Source organism: Peromyscus maniculatus, chromosome 17 (genome assembly GCF_049852395.1).
Source record: "Peromyscus maniculatus bairdii isolate BWxNUB_F1_BW_parent chromosome 17, HU_Pman_BW_mat_3.1, whole genome shotgun sequence".
Lineage (NCBI taxonomy): Eukaryota > Metazoa > Chordata > Mammalia > Rodentia > Cricetidae > Peromyscus > Peromyscus maniculatus.
Window position 1 is genome coordinate 56,618,894 of NC_134868.1, and position 22,153 is coordinate 56,641,046.

Genomic DNA, 22,153 nt, shown 5'->3' on the forward strand with positions numbered 1-22,153 from the left:
CATAGGGTTTCCAAATGGTCTTGGCAAGTGTCATGTGATAAATTAGGAAATGATTGCATTCTACCATTTTCTTCCATTACACGGGATGATCTAGTAGAGTAAACCCAGCGGAAACTAACAGACCATGCTGAAATCCTTAGTGTAGTTTTATTTCCCATAGAAATGCGATTGTAAGTGTTGGTTATGTCCCCAGGCCAGATCACAACCAAACAAGGTTGAAACAGGATGATTCATAACACATTTGGCCACGATGGTTATAAATGGGTACAGAGACTTCTTGAAGCTGAAAAAGAGAAAAACCACGCAGGTGATGTGGGAATTCAAAACCAGGTACACCGAAGGACATTCTGAAACATGACTCCACTGTGAGCAGGGAGCCATCATGGGTGTGGGCTGCAGTTTGGAGAAGGGCTGAGCCCGGTGAGCATGCAGGGAGACGGCTAAGAGTTGGACAGAGGCTGAGGAGGGGCTGTGGCGGAGAACCTGAACCCCACTGACAATCCTCAGCACCAATGTAGACAGCTGTGCCAACCTGTAAGGATGGTTTCTGCGGAAGAACTCCCCTGGAAGAAATGAGAGAGACATGGGAGGAGTGTGGGGAGGAGCAGGTTGAGGAGCCGGAGCAAGTCTTCTCCCATCTCCTCTATGGATGCACGTACCCCCTTTGTTATTCTGGATCTCCTAAAAGGAAGAAAAAAACACGTCTCCTGCAAGACAGGTGTCATTTGCTGGGGGCAAATCACTGATCAAAAACTGCTCAGGCCGGAAGCTGGATTTCTCCATAGAGGAAGGTGATTTGATAGAGGTCTGTGGGGAACAACCAGGGCTCTTTCTGGATACTATAACTGAGTTTGAACTTTAAAAAAAAAAAAAAGTGTCTAAGAAATTTTCAAACATTCTTGGGAAAGGGAGAAGAAATAATTAAATTGATTTCTTCTCATGGTCTTACGCTGACATCTTCCTAGTCAAAGTGCAGGCTGCTGAAGCCAGCACCGATTTCCTCAAATGCGCACAAATTGGAGATTACAGAACACACTGTAAAACGCCAACCATTTCTCCTGTCACTGACAAGACTTTGGGGCGGAGGAGAATCAGAGGTCAGCCTGGGCCCACAGAGCCGGCTCAGCTCACCAGATCACACTCAATGCTGACTGGCAGAAAGGCTAACAAATGCGTGCTTCTTTAGAGCCATGGAGTGCCCACCGAGATTAGCTTCTCCTTCAGATAAGCTAAGAGGATTAACACGGGAGCGCCAAGGAGGTAAAGAAGACAGGGCCTGCTCCAAATCAAAACCAGCAGACCTCGAGCAACCCCAGGAGCGGGGTAATAGTATCAAACACATGCGTGGCCTTCCCGCAGCCCTCTGCGAGCATGCTTGACTCCATCGAAGTCACATGGAGAGGATGCTGTTCTCTGTTCTGAGCCAATATCCCATTTGCTGCTGTTTGAATTCACAGCACGTGCCTCTCTCTACCCTAGCAACCAAAGAGCAGCTTCAGCTCACTGGGGCTGCAGGTGGAATGCATTTAGCAGGCCTGTCTTTTCTATCCACAATCTAATGTCAGATTCCTCATGAAATCCCTCAGTTCTTCGGTTACACTTCCTTCCTGATGCTAGCAAAACGTTAATTTTTAATCAATAATGCACAAATTTAATGTGCTCGTTCATTATGCTTGTAATTGTGGCATAAGTATGGCAAAGTCCAAGGGATGGTCTATTTCTCTGGCTGATTTAGAATGCAGTCCCTTTTGCCCAAGCATTTATATTTCTGGGGAAGGCTGGAGTCCTAAGAAAATTGATACAAACTGGATTTTGTGGGATCAGCTTTAGGAAAGAAGAAACTGGTCACTAACAACAAGGGAAAAAAATTCTCTGGCTGTGGATACTGTACAGTCCTTCCAGAAGGCACCTCCCTGGCAACACAGCATTGGCTGGGGTTTCAGCAGCTAGGGGGCCCCAGGTTCTCAGAACCAATGCATCCCCCATAGGAGCAGCTGAGCAAGTGGTAGCCTTGGAAACTGTCTCATCTTCCACCAGTAATTCTGTACCTTGTCAGATGGTAAGAGGTAGATTTTAGGGGCTCTCCCTGAACTTATGGTTATGCTAACCTGCTTTTCTACACTAGCCTTTGGCCACTTGTGATCATGAAATTGTGCTGTAAACTCCAGATGCGTACAATAAAGTTTATGGGTAAACATTAATAATTACTGCTTTGGGGCTTATGATGTACCAGACATGATGCCACGTGCCTAAAATCTCAACACTGAGGAAGCTGAGGCAGGAGGATCATTCATTGTCACAACACGGTTCAAGGAATGAAGTCCTGCCAGAGGAATTCTGAGTGCTTGTGAGAAACTCCAAGAAAATAAGACAAGAGTCTTATGACCTCAGTGTCTTCAAAAACACAGAATTGTTCTTGGAATGTGTCTTCCATGGCCCACTCAGGTGTATTGGATAGGAGTGAGTTTACTTCAGATCATTCATTACAACTGGCTATTGTTATCTGTTTATATGGCTCTATGGAAAAACATGTTTTGTATCATGTGAAGCTCGTCCTTGTGGTTATATACAGCTTGAACTCATGAGAACTTTATTCATGTGACTCTTCTTAACCCTCAGAGTTGAAACTGACTGAGGCTCTGAATAAAGTTGGCTATGGCATGAGACTCTAGTCTGCCTCATTTTTAGGCTCCATTCTCCCAGGTTCCAAGGCCTCTAGAGAAGTAGCAAACAATACATGTCTAGAATTCCATGGCATGAAAAGGAAGTGCTCAGAAGAGGAGGAACCAGATGCAGCCTCTTGCTTGGTATATGTACATCCAAGCAGAGAACACCATTATCAAACGGACTCTTGAGAGCAGTAAGCCTAGAGAGATGATGCCTTTAAAAGACACCCTGCTGCAGAGAGGTGACAGGCATTCAGGATGCCACCAGACAGGAAGAGTAGGCAGCACTCCGAGGACAGTGGCAAGGCCAGGCTGAGGGAAACATCACATGGAAGAGGCAGGATTGTGGACTCTGACCTCCTTCTAACAAATGCCACTTCCAAATACAGCACCACTTATAGAACACACAGACACACAAACATACAAGTACATACACATATGTAAACACAGGTACACAAAGACACCCCCGCCCCAATACAGACTTTTCATTCATCAACAAGGCTTCCTGCTCTACCAGCGTCAGTTTCCTAGGCAGCAGGACTTGGGCCCTACCCAGCTAGGGTTGACAATTTCCATGTGGATGGAGGCCACCCCACTGTAAGAGCTAAGAGCCAATACCTGCATCCCTTAGTCACAACCATGTGTCCTTGGCTTTTCCAATTGTCTAAAAGCACAGTACAGATGCAGCCCGGGTCTCCCAGCACAGACAATTATGAGCAAATGTCACAGAGGTCCTTCAATGAGCCTCTCCACACAGGCCTTCCCATCTTTGGAAAACACCATCCTGGGGCATCTTTCACATGTAGTTAAACAACTCTGGCACTTCTTAAAACCACATGAAAAATCCTCCTGGGTGTAGAGGTGCTGAAGAACCTCCTACCCAAATGCCATACAACTGCACCTCCAGATCTACTTGCCATTTGTATGGATAGGATCCAGCAAAGGGCACAAACAGCAGCCGGGGGTGATTTTCTCTAGGAAGCAGGCCCATCTCGAAGGTTGTTAATAACATCCCGAAGTTTTCAAGGTTTTCTCTGTCTGCGATCACAATGGCTTTAATTAAGGCATGTGGGAGTGCTCATCCAATCACCATAATTACAGCCGTAATTTGAAATATTTAACTCCTTTTAATAATTCAAGTAAGTTCACAGTCAGTATCGATTATTTGATATGTATCATTAGCAAAATGCACTTTTGCAGAGTATGCCTCATCGCTGTGATTGCAATCAGGCATGCAGGGCCAGCCCTGAGCAAGGCTGGAGCCAAGCTGGATTCACAGCCTCAGATCCCAACCTGTCTTCTTCCTCTTCACCAACTATTGGGACAATCTCAACAATAGGCCACTGCCCCTGCCGCCTCCGCTGCTGCCTCCTCCTTCTCCCCCCTTTGGCACAGGACCCAAGGCAACCACAAAGTCATGCTTCATATGACATTTGCTGAATATGCTGGGAGCAATCACATGCTTAGTGGAGGGAAAAGGGTTGGAGGTAGTTTTCTGAGTGCAGCTCCCCCAGGATTCGTATACCCTGAGGAAACCAGCTAACTCAAAACAAGTCATTGCTGAACATCTACAGGTAGAGGGTAGGATGCCAGGAGTGATGGGCAGTGTGTGACCTCATTAATCAACGCATATCCACCTACTCCAGTCACTGGAGTCCAGAGTCAAGACTCACAGTCTAAAGACAGCAACCATCAGAAAGATTAACAGTAAACACTTTGGGGGAACAGAAAACAGCACCTATCACATGCTCAGTGTCAGGTATGTGTGACCAGGTACTCAGTACAATGGTGCTGAAGTCAGAGGAAAAACAGCTGTCACTGTTTAGGTAGTCTGGGGGCTGACAATGAAAAACTACATGTCAACAATTTCATTGAACCATGATTGCTCCGGTCCTCTTGAGCGGATAAAATAAACAGACTCATGCTTCTGAATGCTAGTGAGAACTGGAGCTCCAGACAGTCCCCTGCATCAGTTAACAGGAACATAAAGAAGGCACCTGCTATAGTGAACTGCTTGCCAGCTTCTTAAATATGGCTTTGCACACTCACATCCGTGGCACAGAAATCCCACTCCTTTGTAGTTACCCCAGAAGAATGACATGACCACAAAAGACCTGAACAAGTATTCACATGATGTTACTCACAGAATCCAAACATTGGTGCAGCCAGGAGCCCATCAACTAGAAGAAAAATCCACAGCGTCTTATTCTGAGTTCACTCACTGGATATTAATTAGCAGCAAAAGAAAAGCAACAACTGATATATGTTGATATATGCGTGTCGATAAACTTGAAAAATACTGCGTTGCATTTAAGACAACTCAAACATACATAGTGTAAGAAAAGCCATTTTTTCCCAAGAAACAGGCAGAATTGTTTGACAGTGCCCAGTACAGTTTGTATCTGAAGAGTCCCCAAAGACACATGTGTTATCCGCCTGGCTCTGGGTGCATCTTTGTAAGTGACTGCATCATGAGTCATGGATGGACTGACCTACTGATAAGTTCACAGCCTAACAGGATTTCACAGGTTTGTAAATCAAGCAAGCTCTGGTCCCGTGAAGAGAGGTGCTCAGATTTACTGTCCACTCCCCAAGATGACACACTGCCCTATTGCAACCCAAGAAGAAGAAGTCAAACAATCTCAAGTCAAAACTTCTGAAGCCACAAGCCAAGGTAGCCCTTTCCTCCACTCAAGGTGTTGACTCAGAGTCAGAGCAATGCAAAACTGACAGAAGTCAGAAAGCCATGAGCTCTGGGACCATCCCTGGGGAATTTATCAGGAACGGGTGTCAGAAATCTTGCTGGGTGCTGGGATACCTGCGGCTCACTGTGGGTGTTGACGACATAGTATGTGCTACTAAACATACATAGTATGTACTGTTAAAACTCGGCGAACTGACATTTATTATCCATCCACTTTATATTCAGTTGTTCCGATAGAAACCTGAAAGAACGTGATAGTAGATCCTGCCACAAATTCCTGTTCCTAAGCTGGTATCCATAGGCAGAGTCTGGGAACTGGGAAGCCTCATAGCCACCGGGATACTCCAATCATATCTTGGTACATGCTTGCCAAGCAAAGTAAAGGGCAAGGAGTACAGCACTGAATATCACAAGCTCTCAAGAGGAGAAATGTGGTCCCATGATGGCGACACATCCATCCCTGGTATAGTAGGTGGCTCAGAGGGTGGGCGAGCACCAGAGAGACACAGCTGCTGTCCAGCAAGGGTACCAAGGGCAGTAGAACTGGGCTTGAGGGAGATGTCCGATGCGGAACAACATGATCAGCTGGTAGCTTTAAAAGGGCATGCTAGCTGGTGGGGAGGATCGGCTGAACCACCAACAGGAGTCCACCTAGACGGGCAACAATCAGAGAAACATCCAGAGTCTCCAAAGGAAGTAAGCAGCTACCGGGACCATGAAACACTGATATGGAAGGCCCTTGTCTCTTCTCTCTAGCCCCAAATCTCCAGACATTAGAGAAAGCATTTTTTTAAGGAAGAACACAAAGAGGAAGGGAGGGAGGGAACAGTAAAGAAAGGATAGGAAGAGGAAGGTAAACATGGAAGTCTTAAGGGCTCCCTGTGAAGCAGGCACAAAACGGGACAGACGGCAGGCCCTGGATCAAACCATTTCCCAGGAGTAGGTGTTCAGAAAGACAGAGGAGCTTAGACCAGAAAAGATGAAGTCCTTGAGCATCCTGACATGTTCTAGCCTTGTCATCTGCGGGTTCTCTTCTAACTTACTTCCTCGATAAAGTTACTTGTAACCCAAACCAAGTCTCCCATTAGGCACACATGCACAGAGACAGGACAGAAAGCTTGAGGTCCCGGATGAGCATCTTCCAACAGAGGCTGAACAAGGGGACGCTCCCCTTCCTGTTTCAGCTCTGGTTCTAGAAACCAGTGCCTCTCTGCTCCACATGGGGCCACCCCACTGCTGCCTGTGCTTCCTGCTGGTGACATTACTGTTTATGACGGCCAAGTGTGGTACCCAGGTGAATCTAATGTCCCCAAGTGCAACAATGCCACAGCCACGTAGGAAGCTGTGATAGAGAAGCTTCACTCGGCATGAATGGTGGTGCGCTGGCTCCAAGTTCAAAGCTAACAAATCAACTACAGACACTCTAGACCAGGTATCTGTGGCTGGCTAGGCCAGCCTGAGTGTGCCAAGTCTTATCTGAAGCTAAGAAAATCAGTATTGTAAAGGAGATATTAGGCCAAGTCTCTCAAGCAAAAATAACCCTCTATGTTGACTATTTAGTAGAAATGGCATGGTCTCTGGGGACCCAATCTCATCGTTGCCAAAGAACTAGAGCTCAGATTCTACACTTCAGAATTCACACAGTAATTCAGCATACAATTCTAAGCATCTACACTGTAGTCAGATCACCGGAGAAAGTAGGAAAAGAGCATCAATTACTAAATCCTTGGGTCCCCTTAGATACACAGGCTAAAAGTCACAATATACCAGTCTCTCTCCAGGCCAAGAGAGGCATTCAAGACAGGGCAGTAATGATGCCCATTAGCTGACCCCTCCTTTCCCGTAGAGATGTGGAAGGCCACACCACAGGACAGGTCACTGAAATCTTGTAAACATTATCTATCATCGGGTCAACAAGAGGTCATCAGAATGAAGCAACATGACCACCCAGCCATTGAGGAAGGCACCTCTGTGAGGAAAGCTCACCTATGGACCATCCAGCCATTGAGGAAGGTACCTCTGTGAGGAAGGCACCTCTGTGAGGAAGGCTCACCTACGGACCATCCAGCCATTGAGGAAGGCACCTCTGTGAGGAAGGCACATCTGTGAGGAAGGCACCTCTGTGAGGAAGGCTCACCTATGGACTGAAAGCACATAGACACAGGTGGCTGACAGGAGCCCTAGGCCGCTGCAACCCTGCAACTGTTGCCCGCATAGAGGTAACAGTTACGAGCAGAGAGCGGGACAAACAGGCCACACAAGAACACAGAAGACAGTCTAGATCTGACCCAAGGTTTCAATCAAAAAATCCCACAAAAGACCAACATGTGACACAGGCAAAGGAAAATGCCAGAATGTCCAAGGCTCATGAAACAGTTTCAGGAGGAAAGACAGAACTCAAGGAGAAAAGTTCCCAAAACTAAAGAGAGATGAGCGTAAGTGAGGTGTCCACAGAGGGCCCCAGAGTATAAACAAGCAAACAGGTACAAGGGCCTCAACCAGGCTGAAGGATGGGAGGGTAGGCTCCTCACAAGGAAGGACAGGGTGACTAGGAGCAACCGTCCCCTCAGCTGGGCAGCCACAGCTTTGAGGGAAATGGCTGTGAATTGAGATTCCAGCACTCGGTAAAATTAGATTTCATGTGAGAATCACGTATTTTTAGACATCCAAGGATTCTGAAAGCTTACCCACCCACAGATGTTAACAAAGAGACGCTGGAAGACATGCATTGGAGAAATGGAGAGCAAATCAAAGTTAACAGGGAAGACACAGGAGATGAGCCAGTGTTGAGAGGAAAGGGGGCACAGTGAGCTACAACTAAATCCAAGTCACCGCGAGCTCCGCACAAGCCAGCCACACACCCCGCAAGCAGCTCACGTCCCCACATCAGGCAGGGAAGAGGTGACTGTCCTGGGGTGGAGCACGTGTCCATGCAGGACACAGACAGGCAAACTAGACTCCAGAGCTGCTGAACTGAAACACACTCTCCATCATCACAAGATGCAGAAACTGTCAACAAAAAATACCAGCGAACAATCTGGCAGTAGATTAAAACGACATGACATTGCTATAAAATAAGAGCATTCCGTGAACACTAGCTATAATTTTATTTTTTTTAAAAAATGTACAGAAAAGAGAAACCCATGTGGACCGGTACTGAATAAGCACCTGAGAAATCCAACATCATTGCTTATCTTTTGAATAATTTGTAAACTGGCATTAAAGGGAAATGTCTTTAACGTGATGAAAAACCATTCACCTTATCGCTACAGCAATCACCCTGCGAAGAAAGATGGAAATCATTTTTTATTACAATCATAAGCAAAAGGACACTCGTGATTAATTTTAGTATGCTGCCCAAGGCTGCATGCTCTCAACTATAAAATAAGACAAAAAGTGAGAGGGTAACCAAGGTCAGATGGAGACCGTGACCCACAAAGGTCAAGACTGTCTATCCTGCTTCTCCCTTCGTTTTCCAGTATTTTCTGAATGTTCCATAATGGGCTTATATTCCTTTGAAAACTAGGTAAAAGATGAAGTACAAATTAAGAATAATAAAGGTTGGGTGGAAACAGAGGTGGCTGGGGGAGGGGGGAGAGGAGGGAGGGGAAACTGCAACCAGGATGTAAAATAAATAATTTTTCAAAACAAGTAACAAAGGTTAGTTCAAAACCACCCCAACCAAGCAGTACAAGTGCCCATGTTCGAGGCTCAACACTGAGAAACGGAAGTGTGAAGAGAAGGTGAGAGCGAAAATGTACAGGTAGGAGTAAGATCGAGTGATCAGATATGGAGTTCTCCTCGGCGCATGTCTAGGGCCACTTATCTGTCCCAGTCTTAAACAAGAGATGAGGAGGAGGTGACATGGAAGGCACGGATTCCTGTCCATCTCCCTGTAACTATTCACACAGGTTTCAATGCATCCTGATGTTTATGTTTCAGCTTTTTATGAAATACTCTCCAAAAATGAATATAATAAAAAAGCATGCAAAAAAAATGTATCGCTGCACAACTGTACTGCTTGCTTTCCTCATTGCTGTGACCTTACAAAAAGCAACATAAGGAAGACAGACAGTCCCTCACAGCAGGATACGGCAGCTGGAAGGCAGAAGCCTGAGGCTGGTCACACTGTGTCTTCAGTCAGGAAGAGAGGAAACAGAGCAGGCTGTGAAACGCAAGATCTGTCTCCAGTGACCTGATGCTTCCAGTGAGTCTCCACCTCCTAAAGGTCCCACGATCTTCCCAACAGCACCACCTGAGTCCAAGCAGTGAGCATATAGGGCCTATGGGGCCCATGGCACATGCAGACCACTCTACCCAAGTGTCAGAGAAACAGAGCTAAGTTCGGGATATTAAAACTTCAAAAAAAAAAAATTCATCCTAGTCACATCCTTGGTCATCACTGTCAGTGGGTCACACACTCTGCCTCCCCCTCCCAGGGAGACTTTCCCATTCTTGCCTTGAAATTCTCCTGATGGTTCTAGCCTCTGAGGCTGCCCTGCCCAGTCTCCACCCCCTCCACCTCTTCCTCTGAAGTTCTTCTCTAAGGCCCCCAGAGAGTCCATACTCCCCCATGGTCCTCCCTGTCACTCCTCAAGTGATTTCTGAGCTGGCTCTAAGGAAAAGAAGGAGAGATGTGGGATCCCCATCACACATGCCACACAAACCCATCCTGTCAATTCCTTGACCTTCACCACAGTCCGGGTGAGGCGAGAATCTTCCTACTCCCTACAGGGAAAAAAGAAAAAGATCTCAGAAGTAAGAGTGTGATTCTATGGGGCAGCAAAGGTGCTAACTGACTTCATGTTTCCAGCTCTCATGACCACAACAGCTTTTGAGGAGCCAGTCATGTTCTTCCAAGCACAGGGTTTTGCCCTGTACCACACCAGACTGGGGCCAGTTCTGCTTCCTATGTAGTCAATGACGTCCAACAGCCCCAGAACACTCTAGAAGCAGAAGTATTCTCTGCTTTTCATAAACAGAGTTCGTACTCGCGTGCTTCCTATAAAGGAGTGAGCATTTTCTTTTTTTTTTTTTTTTTTTTTTTTCCGAGACAGGGTTTCTCTGTGTAGCTTTGCGCCTTTCCTGGGACTCACTTGGTAGTCCAGGCTGGCCTCGAACTCACAGAGATCCGCCTGCCTCTGCCTCCCGAGTGCTGGGATTAAAGGCGTGCGCCACCACGAGCATTTTCTAACTACGGGTTCAGGTGACCACAAGCCTGCAGGTGCTTCTTCACAAGAGTCAGTGAAGAGACTAAAAGACAAGCCCCGGAGACCGGGGAATATCTGCAACGGAGAGTCCAGGGCCATCATGTCTAAAAAGAATATGAAGCACTCCTAAGTGGAAGTCAACAGATAGCCTGACCTTCAAACATGGGCCAAAGTTTTAAATCACTTCTTCAAAGAGATGAGGTAAATGGCAAGGTGCGGGCATCAGGAAGAGGAAGAAATCTCCGACCAGGCAGAACCCACCTGCCTTGGCTAGAACAGTGAAAAGGGGGATCACCAAAGGAGGGTACTGTTTGGTATGTTTCTGTCTGTCTGTCTGTTTTTGAGATGGACATGTACCTCCGTGGCTGGCAAGAAATATCTTTAAGAAGCCTTCCTCACTGAGCTGAACTTATGGGTGGGTATACTATGACAACTGATTAGAAAAATGGTCCCTTCAGCATTTAGAGCGCCGATGTCATAATAGAACTGAAACCACATGCACACTGAACACGACAGCCGATGCGAAAGCCCCGTCATCCTGCACACACGTCGACTGTCCACTCGCAAAGGAGGCTGGGAAGGCTACAGCCGGAGTGGAAGGAAAGGCCTTCAATCTCCCACTGATCCCTTAGCTCCCATTTCCAAACTAAGACAAGCACTGTAATCCTGGGAGTTACTATTCCTCCCCACTTAGGTATTTCTTCCTTTTCCGTGTGTGTGTGTGTGTGTGTGTGTGTGTGTGTGTGTGTGTGTGTGTGTGTGTGTGTGTGTGAAGGAATACAGGAGTTGGCACTAGCTTTCCAAGACATTTGCCCAACACATGCATTTTTCAGGATCTAGGAGAAATATTACAATATGTTTCTAACCCAGTTCGGGGTAAAAGTTAAATTCTTTTTCATAACTTTAAAAGATATGAAATCTTGTGCAAAATTCACTTGACATTTTGAGATGCAACTGTTATATAATCCTCTAAAAAGTATCCTCTGGGATCTAAACACTATATCAAAAGCTGTCTCCATTTTAAAAACATAAATAGGACTCTTATACATGGGCCCAAACATTACAGCATTCACATCTCTAAGCTTTCTCTTTATTTCTCTTTTACCTTTGTCCTTCTATCTTTTTACCCACAAAGCTGTGTTCTACCCAACATATGCTTGAGCTCTGGGGTATAATCTCTAGTCTTGTTCTTGTTCATATTCATATTCTCATTCTCTCTCTCTCATACACACACACAGAGAGAGAGAGAGAGAGAGAGAGAGAGAGAGAGAGAGAGAGAGAGAGAGAGAGAGGAGATAACAGCAAGAAAGTATTTTTTTAACTTTCTGTGACAAAGGTGGTGTACAATATAAAAAAAAAATCTCTGACTTACTCTTAGAGGTGACCCTTTAATAGAAATGTTATACATCTTGAAGAATAAGTATCAAATATAGCTACAAAAGTTGAGTTAAAGAAATTCCTCACAATGAAACGGAGACTCGACCCAGATCATTAATATTTCCACGGACAACCATTGCTTTTGAGTGGAAGGAAATGGTCTCCCACTTGCCTTTCTGTTGCTGTGATAAAAACACCCTGACTGAAAGCAACACCGGGAAGGAAAGGGTTAACTTGGTTTACAATTCCAAGTCACTGCTTGTCTTTGCAGGGATGTCACACAGGCAGGAGCTCAAGACAGCTGCTCACACTGCATCCATGGTCGAGCAGAGAGGCGCTATGTGCCCACACTGTCCACTGGTTTCTCTGTTCGCTTGCTTCTTAGGGTCCACAAGCTTTCTTTACCATGAAACATGCAGTTCAAGGCCCAGCCCACGAAATGATGCCACCTACATCCAGGGTGGGTTGTCCTACCTCACCAAGACAGCCCCCCACAGACATGCACATAAGCCAACCCAATCTAGACAATTCATTAAGACTCTTTTTCCAGGTTGTTCTAGGTGTGTCCAGGTGAGAGTTCAAACTAACCAGCAGACACTGAGAACCACATCCTGGCTTTTCAGCTCCACCACGGCAGAATTTGGGCATGTTTGTACTTGAGTGGTAATGCAGCATTTTGCCACGGCAATAACACTTTGTTCTTGGAACTCCCAGAGAAATCAAAATGTTTATTAGTGATTTGCTGATCACTTTATGATGCCTTCTTTCAATTAAATTGGAAGGAATAAATTGGAGGCCAAAAATAAGTTCTCAATGTTCCTCAGCTTCGAACCTGTGAGCAGCAAAACCATGCTGCAAGCCGCTCTTTCCCTAACACATCTCCACCCAGGCCACCACACTGAGGTCCAGGCGAGATGACAGCCTCATTCCTTCCTCTCAGGAAGGAGAAAACACTCGCGCTCAGCTCAATCACTTCCCCGCAATGAACACTCCAGGAAGAAGTGTGTGGACGTCACAAAAACCCGGACTTTCCACTGACATATGAGCACCAGGGTCAAAAGATGGCTGCCATGACAAGTAATAAGGTCCTTTGCACATGGCATCAGGAAAATCGCATTTGTCTTTTGCACACAGCTGTCTGGGCTCAGTAAATAGTCATATGAGGCATTTCACCACACATATAACATTGCCAGAATTCTTCTAAAATCTGAAAACAAGACTAAGCCAAGATGAATGGAGGAAATGTTGGTGTATATTTTAACATCCTTAACCTTGCTCTCTTGAAAACAAGTTTCCAAGGGAACAGAAGAGCAGGTAAATCACCTTCTGTACCGTGTTTGAACAAATGTAGGTTTGATCTGTCCCTCAGCAGCAGCGCAGACAGAAGCTGTCAACACTGGGCTTATCTTAGGAGGTCAGGGGGTCAGCGGTGAAAACCTACACCAGCCAGACGATGCTGTCACCATAAAATGATTCCAGTAAGTGGCTTCTTTCTTGTAACTTTGGAGAATTGTACATCACTTCTAGGTGCAAGGGCAGGCCCCCCGAGGAGCTTCAGACCCAAGGCTCTCTTCATTCTTCCCTCCTCTTAGCACCAATAAATACTGTCTCTGAGCTCCAACATGGTGCTGTGATGTGTGAGGTGGGTACCTTATTATCTTATCAGTTGACCTCAAAGTAAATACTGAAGGGGACCTAGAGAGAGAGGTGGAGACTGTGTAAGATCCCTGTAGTGGCCAGGCGGTGGTGGCGCACGCCTTTAATCCCAGCACTCGGGAGGCAGAGCCAGGCAGATCTCTGTGAGTTTGAGGCCAGCCTGGACTACATAGTGAGTTCCAGGAAAGGCGCAAAGCTACACAGAGAAACCCTGTCTCGAAAAAAACAAACAAACAAAATCCCTGTAGCTCAAAATGTTGAAGGCAGAAATGGGTTTGGGAGATGGATTCTTGGGAGTAGCCCATTATGAACAGCACATTGGGCAAATGTCATCCACCAGATAATTAGCCAATATAACTGGGGCTGCACGATGGGCTGTTTGGGACCCTCATTACCTTGCTGCCACATGTTGACCATGACGAGGAAGGGCCAGTGGGAGCCTCGACACCTCATCCCCACATACAGTCTACGGCTCCATTTCTTTTCACATATGCTGATCGGAATTGCCCATAAGAATAATTTAAGCCAAATTGTTTCTCAACTCTCATTATTCTATCAAGAAATCATAAAATATTTTAGCAAATATTCAAAATTAATTGATGCATACAGACAGGCAGATAACTGAGGACAGTTGACCTTAAAATATTGACTCATTAAATGATACTGAATCTTAGTATAATACTTAGTTATTCATAAATAATTGACTAACGCAAACAATATTAGGTCCAGCCTATATTGTTTGCTCCCAGGGTCCATGGAAGAGTCTACCAACCAGCTGAGGATTCTAATCTGAGGGAAATTCAATGAATCTAAGCACACTGAGTTCTTTAGTCCATTCACTTTATTCTTCTATGGCGATTCTATCTGCACAGTTTCTTTTCTATTCTCATACTTAGCTCCTCTCGGTCCCTCCTGCTCTCAGTCCCTTCTGCTGTTCTCTCATCATTCTGTCTAGTTCTTTCCATCTCCGTCCTCATCTTTGTTCTTCTCCATCAATTCTCCCAGTGCTCTCTGAGAAGCAGCCTATATACCCACACAGTAATTCTTCGGTAAAGCAATTCGAGACTTGAAGTTTTCAGGGTCGCAGAGAGAGGTGATAAGGACCCACACATAAAGCAATTAATTGTCAGCTTCCAATCACCCAAAAGGGGAGTGACTAAAGGAGAGTTCTCTGGTAGGGTCAACTAAAGGCTAAGATCAATTAGGGAATCTATGCGCTCAAACTATAGTCTAGAAATGCTAGGTAGGATGTTAGGGGTCAATAAGTCACAAGAAAGTAAACTGTCTTTGGTGCTGCTTTTCCAGCTCCGCCCGGCTGCAGCTGCTTTCTGATAGGGAGGTGGGTAAGCAACCTCTGTCAGAGCATGTAGTATTTGGTTAATAAAAGCACTTTCGCTCAGAGTAATTGCTGAGGAGAAAATCTAGGAATAGCACCTGGCTGAGGAGGAATTAAAACTTAATTTGCATAAGAAAGATGCTTGCCATCTATCGCCTGTCTGGCCTTGTAGGCAATCTCCTTGGGTCAGTGGGAAGTAACTGCCTTAACTCAGTAACTAACAAATGGTTAAAACATCATCCTAGGAATGGGAGCAGTAAACCTCTTAAGTTAGGGTCCTGTGTAAATAACCCAGAGTGAAGGTAAGGGGTTGGGGATTTAATTGTTAGTGGTTCTTTTCTCTATCTGTGAGTGAGATGAGCTAATGTTTATCTATGTGCAGTTTTGTCCTTGGAAAAAGGTATCTTTGTTGAAATACTTTTATCCGGAGAATGGCCCTGGCCTGATGTATGTTAATGAAAAATAAACACAGCTGGAGACAGTTGTCCAGTTACCCCAAATGTACAGGGAAAGTTGTGCCCAAGATTGAGATGCATTTGTGAGATTACATGTACATGTAACATGGAGATTCACGGTAAATGGGGAGAATCATAGCTGTTATTGCACAAGAAGTTTACAACAAGAGACAGCCAGTTCATTCAAAAGGCAGTAATTCCATAACGCCTTGCGTGATGGTTTCCTCTAACAGCACCCTCAGTTCTGACAGGTTGACCTTCTGAGCTCTAGTTATCACTGCTGTATACTCCCATGGACTTTCGCTACCAGCGGCTCTCAATAATCGACAGTCTAGTAGCATGGGATATTTATTAATATCATCTGTCATCAGTTCCAGGTGATCTGCAATCATGCGTGGTTTGCAGGAAATATTCAGGATGCCGTCCTATCAGATTCCTCTGGGTCTTAGGAGCTGGGGCATTCAGCAAGCGGAACTAGTGCCTCCCTTCACCAGAACAATCGCCATATTATCTCCTCCTAAATGCATTCAGCTTCTTGTTTCTGAGCAAAAGAAACAAAAAATATAGCACAAATCTAGGGTTCAATAATTGTTGTTGCAGAAAATTCTAACAAACTTCTGTCAAGGAATGAAGCCAGGGTTCCCATAGCAACTATCTCAGGGCCATTAGATGGACTCCATGTGAAAGTCTGTGTGGCTCTGAGCTGGATTCCTCAGCATACCTCCGAGTGTCCAGCACAGCCATATCAGATGGATTTCTTCTCCTTTGCGCTGACAGCGTTCAAGCTCCATACCCCTTCATCTTCAGCCACTCAGCCCTGACAGGCCTCCTGGCAACACCTCACTTGAATGGGGCTCCAAATGCCAGTCTAGTTCCAGCACTTATGGTTGGAGTATGTGTCCAAATGCTTTCATGTTTTCATTCATAGTTTGCATTTTTAATCTATTATTTTTTTTTATTTTTTTTTGTTTTTTTTTGTTTTGTTTTCAAGACAGAGTTTCTCTGTGTAGCCCTGTCTGTCCTGAAACTCACTCTGTAGACCAGGCTAGCCTTGAACTCTGAGATTCACCTGCCTCTGACTCCTGAGTGCTGGAATTGAAGGTGTGTGCCACCTATCAATTAATAGTTTTTAACCTCGAGAAAACAGTACTTATTTTCTTTAAAGTTCTTTCCCTTCTATCAATAGCATTAGGAAGTAACTCTTGCTGGCAACTTCAATAGCTTCTTATTGAATTCAACAACTTCTTATTGACAACTTCAATTAATAATAATAATAAATGTCACAATGACTGACAGAGAAGACAGAAGCAGAAACTCTGAACATCAACAACAAAACACTTAATATCTAGTTGATCTAACACTATTATAAATATGGTACTGTGGTACTACTCCATGGCTTGTTGATAACAAATATTTTAGGAAAATTAAAATCAAACACAAGCAGATTGAAGTATCTCAAGTGACTAGGCCAAGAGGGCGTAAGAGGCCTGACTCCATCTCTTGTACTTCCCTGACTCTGTGCAGCAGTGATTCCCAGCACACACCACAAATCCTGCCAGGCCCCAGCTCATGACATCCAATAGTGTACATGCTGGACGCTGTGGCTTTCACGGCGGCATACCCACGTCCCAGAAGCATGGGTCACATGAACCCAATTCCCTTACTTTGTCTTTGTTCCTGCTCCTGCTCCCTTCCTGGGACCCGCCTTACAAATATTCTTACAAGATAGCTTGCTACCCTGCCTACATCTTCCTAAATACTTGAGAAACAGTGATCTGAGAGCCGTAGAGGCCAGGCCTGTGTGGCAGAGGAGTCCCTGGATGGAGGGCTGGAGGGCCCATGACATAACGTTGTGGAAAGTGAAGCCTGGATTGGAACTAGCCCAAGAGAGAGAAGTGTATTATAGTCTTCAAAGCTGGGAAGGTAGCGTGGTATGGTACTTTTACTTGGGAGAGGAGGGACAGTGATCAACAGCCATCTAATTGGACTTAACTCCTGCTCAACAGGAGAAATTCTGTGTCTGATATGGAAACCTAGGTAACTACACACGGCTGGAGGGGGATCCTGGGTCCCAGAGGAAAAGCTACAGCTGCCCTTTTCCTAAACCAATGCAATCCCTAACCGCATTCTAAATATTCACCCCTATGCCCACGTAAGGGTGGCTCTCCCCTCTCATCAAAGAAGCTTCTTTTTGCAGAAGACGGAGACTGTTACAAGTGCAGAGAAGAAGAGTCTGTGGGGGCTCAGATGCAACTAATGCACACCTACAAAGCAACCCCGACACCTAAGGCTCTGGGGAAACTGAGGAAGAGGGGACGGAAGGATTGTAAGAGCCAAAGGGTCAGGGTGCCTGCTGCTAGGTAGTGTCTTCTGGACATGGCAGAGAAACTGAACCTGTAAAATCTCCACGCGGTTGCCTCAACAAGACCTGCATGATGACAGCACCAGCTGACAGGCCAACCTGGTTGTAGATGAATTTCTGAACAGTCTTATTAGATAAGAAACACCGAGCCAAATACAGAGGTAATAGCCGAAGAGATCCGAGAAACAGCGACGAGCCACGACTAGCCTTATCTTACCACCTCATGGCCGTCGCTTCCCCAGAGAGAGAGAGCTTCTTCCTGCCTGACCTGTGCTTTTATTGCCTTCCTGTTCTGCCTTCTCATTGGCTATAAGCCCAACCACATGACTTCCTCGTCACTGCCTGTCAATACAGCCCTCCAGGTCTCTATGGTTGGTACTGGGATTAAAGGCTTGTGTCACCACGCTTGGCTGCTTCTAGTGTGGCTTTGAACTCACAGAGATCTGGATGGATCTCTGCCTCCAGAACGCTAGGATTAAAGGTGTGTGTGACACCATTTTCTGGCCTCTATGTCTATCTAGTGGCTGTTCTATTCTCTGACCTCAGATAAATTTATTAAGGTGCACAATATATTGGGAAACACAGTATCACCACATTTCCCCTTTTTTGTCTAAAATTTTAAAAAGTTTATAACTAATACAAGAAAAACTATATCCAATAAGTATATACAATATATACAGTCAAAAATTACATTAACAATGTCCAGTCCATTAACATTTGACAGATTCAGACAAAAAACTTCATTACTTATCCTATTTAAAACAAGTAGTTTCTTTTTTAAAAGTAGATTCAATAATCTCCCTTTTTATCTTATCATATCCATATTCTCTTCTTTTTTTTTGAGTAGATCCAAAGATCTACCTTTTATCTTATCATTTCTATATCTTTCCTTTTTCAGAGTAGATTCAATGATCTACCCTTTTCTATATCTTCTTTTTTCTTTTTCTTTTTTTTAAAACAAGAATCCTGTAGCTAGAGTTTTCCTGCCTTGCCCACAGTCAGGACAAATCTTTGTCACCCACCAGTCCCACAGCCACTCAGACCCAACCAAGTAAACACAGAGACTTATATTGCTTCAAACTGTATGGCCATGGCAGGCTTCTTGTTAACTGTTCTTATATCTTAAATTAGTCCATTTCTATAAATCTATACCTTGCCACGTGGTTCGTGGCTTACCGGTACTTTACATCTTCCTTGTCCTGGCAGCGGCTCCAGGCAGTCTCCTTCTGCCTTTCTGTTCTTTTATTTCTCCTCTCTGTTAGTCCTGCCTATACTTCCTCCTAGCCACAGCCTATCAGGTTTTATTTATTGACCAATCAGAGCAACACATTTGCCATACAGACCATCCCCCAGCACAGCCAAGTGCAGACCATCTCAGACACCTGCACTCAGGCCCGTGGTCCTGATCATCCTCTATGCGGACCTGCAGGGTAAAGCCACGAGGAACCCAAGAATGGGCTCCCACAGGACATATAGAATATCCCATAGCAGAACCCTGTATCTAATCTCCTTTGCTTACCTTTTTTTTTTTAACCATTAAAAATTAACAACTTGTAACCAATCATCGTAAACAACAACAATTATCCATAAGCCACTGAATGACCAAAAAACACCCACCCCACCTCTTGGGAATATGGGTGTTGTCTTCTTAAAATTACTTCCTGCTTTCTGGGGTCAAAGACACCTTTATTCTGTGGAAAATGTCACAAGGCCATATCCCCTGATAAGAGCTACAGGCACTCAATGGCCGTAAGAAGGAGAATCTGTTTTCTTCAAGGATGAACTCCCTGATAGGTTATCCAGTCCCAAGTGCTCAGCCCTAAATACATGTCCACGACACTAAATGAATTCAATAGTGTGTGTGTGTGTGTGTGTGTGTGTGTGTGTGTGTGTGTGTGTGTGTATGTGTGTGTGTGCAAATAATAATTAAAGAAGAGGTCATCATGCCGGCCGGGTGGTGGTGGCCCACGCCTTTGATCTCAGCACTAGGGAGGCAGAGGCAGGTGAATCTCTGTGAGTTCGAGGCCAGTCTGGTCTACAGAGTGACTTCCAGGACAGGCTCCAAAAGCTACATAGAGAAACCCTATCTCAAAAAAAAAGAAGAGGGCATCAATTAGGGAGACAAAAGGAGACATGGAAAGACCAGGGGAGGGGCCCCAAATTGATATTAATACCATATTTGTATATGAAATTCTCAAAATAAACTAAAAAGTTTAAACTAAAAACAAAAAGTAAAAATAAGAATACACAAAAAACAAGTTAGTACAAAAAAAAGAGAATAAACTTCTTTAATCTTTTTATAGTGACACAAATGAAATTTTAAATATATTGGTCTGAATAAAATATGTGACTTAAATTGCTTATTTTAAATTTTTAAATTTTGTCAATCAGCAATCTTAAAATTGATAAGTGCCTAAAATTATGTCTCTGATGGTGTCAGGATGGGAGGCACTGACCAGGCTGTTAACAGCAGTGTTCTCTGTAGAAGAGAATTTGGGCATGCTTTAGTCTGTGTTTTTATGTGCTCTTTTCACTTTTATGCTAAATATTAATTGCTTTCGTAAGTATTTTTTTGCATTCTGGGGATGGAACCCAGAGCCCTATATTTAATAAATAAATTCACTGAGCTACACCCCAGCCCCACTCCCATAATGGTTAAACCAAACGGCTCTTAATAGAGGTTTCTGAAGGTGATTCTGTTTTCAGTCAATACTGGGACAGATCCCAGAGGGACCAATACTGTGTCACACTGGACAGCAGGGAGAAGTATCTCACTGTCGAGTGTCTAAACCACAGTTAACCAGCACTGGCAGGCTTTTGTCTTGGACCAATGTTATCCCTGTACTCCATAAATTGGAGTCTGAGAAAAGCTTGTAGGCCTGGTTTAAATGATGCTGCTGTATTAACTATAAACACTGCTTTGGATAACTAGAGAGGGTCCAAGCCAGTTAGTTAGTCTGTAAGGGCTTCAAAGGGCATTTCCATCCACTCAGAGGGAGATCTATAGAATGTATGTTAATTTGGATGTCAGCCAGGTCCTCAGAGTTATGAAAAAAAAAAAAGCATTTTACAGCTGGAATTAAGAACTTGACCTTTGAGTTTTGAGCATTTTCAGAAATTCCCTGTAGTGTTTGCAGGTAATTGTGGCCAGCAAAGTCGGAATAAACATGATGTAAAGTTTAGAGTTTGTGGAGACTTAAACAATTGCCAATATAAATTGATTTTGCAGTTTCTGCTGAATCCCAACCCACGCACGGGAGGAGCCGCGGAGTAGAGGGATGTCCACAGGCCCACGTCTGCTGACCAACACAGCTACGTCCTGTTGCTGGTACTTTCTCTGACAACACTTTTAATTTTTTTGTGTACAGAGCTTCACAAAATGAAGGATCACTGAAGACGGTATTCTCAGGAGCCTCTGTGTTGGCTGGGGAGCCAGGACAAGGCAACTCACAGAAAAGCAAGATGCTCCTCCTCCATCTGGTGAGAGAGCCCTTCCACATTGCAGAACATGTTATTTCTAATTGTGGATGTCATGTGGGATTCCAGAAGAGAGAAATGAAAACCATCCCTGCCCGTGCTGTGCTTGAGCCCAGCCACAGTTGTCCTGCCTCCAGTTCAGGTTACAGAGCCCACAAGCCCTTGAATTTGTCACACAGTCCATGTTCCCACACAGCCAAATTAGCAAGGAAATCTTCCCCGCCAATAGGAGACCAGCACCAAGACGGAGCCGCCTTTGGGTCAAAATGAAACACATTCCGATGCGGCTCAGAGCCCACAGGGAACACCATTGGCCCCAACGGGCGACACACACCTGCAGTCTCAAACATGATTTTGGGTGCGGTTCTGGCCATGCGACACGGAGATCTGGTTCAGTGCCCGGAGGCCACATTTTAGAAAATCCAGACATGGTGCAGGGACTTGTCATCTCAGCACCAGGGAGGTGGAGACCTGCAGATCCCTAGAGTTCACCAACTAGCCTACCGATTCAACTCGGTGAGTCACCAGCCATGAGAGATCTTCATTCATTCATTCTTTCATTCATTCATTTATTCATTCTATAGGGAAAGCCATGCCAGATGGAGGTCAACCTTACGTCACAAATAAACTCACCGCACAGGCACCACAATCACATTCAGTGTCTTTCTGCTTGCAGGGGAGAGGTGGAAGGCATGAGGGAGCCGGCTCTCTCTGAACTGGGTATGAGGTGTGGAAAGTCCATGGGACGCTGTGTTCAAGAGACGATTGAACAGCTGCACAAGCTGCAAGCACCTGTTAACGGTGCACTAGATTGGACCCACAGCAGGGGTCTGGGCTTTTGCTACAGAACAGGACTCAGTCTCCATCTATGGCAGGTAGTGTCACATCCCCTTTATAACTCCTATTTGGA

At 45.0% G+C, this 22,153-nt stretch overlaps 1 protein-coding gene across 5 annotated transcripts in view; it reads right to left on the minus strand.

Moving 5' to 3' along the window:
* The window catches only part of Dlgap2 (DLG associated protein 2), a 746,370-nt gene that overhangs the window by 674,912 nt on the left and 49,305 nt on the right, over nucleotides 1-22,153 (minus strand). The gene's annotated exons all lie outside the window — the stretch shown is intronic.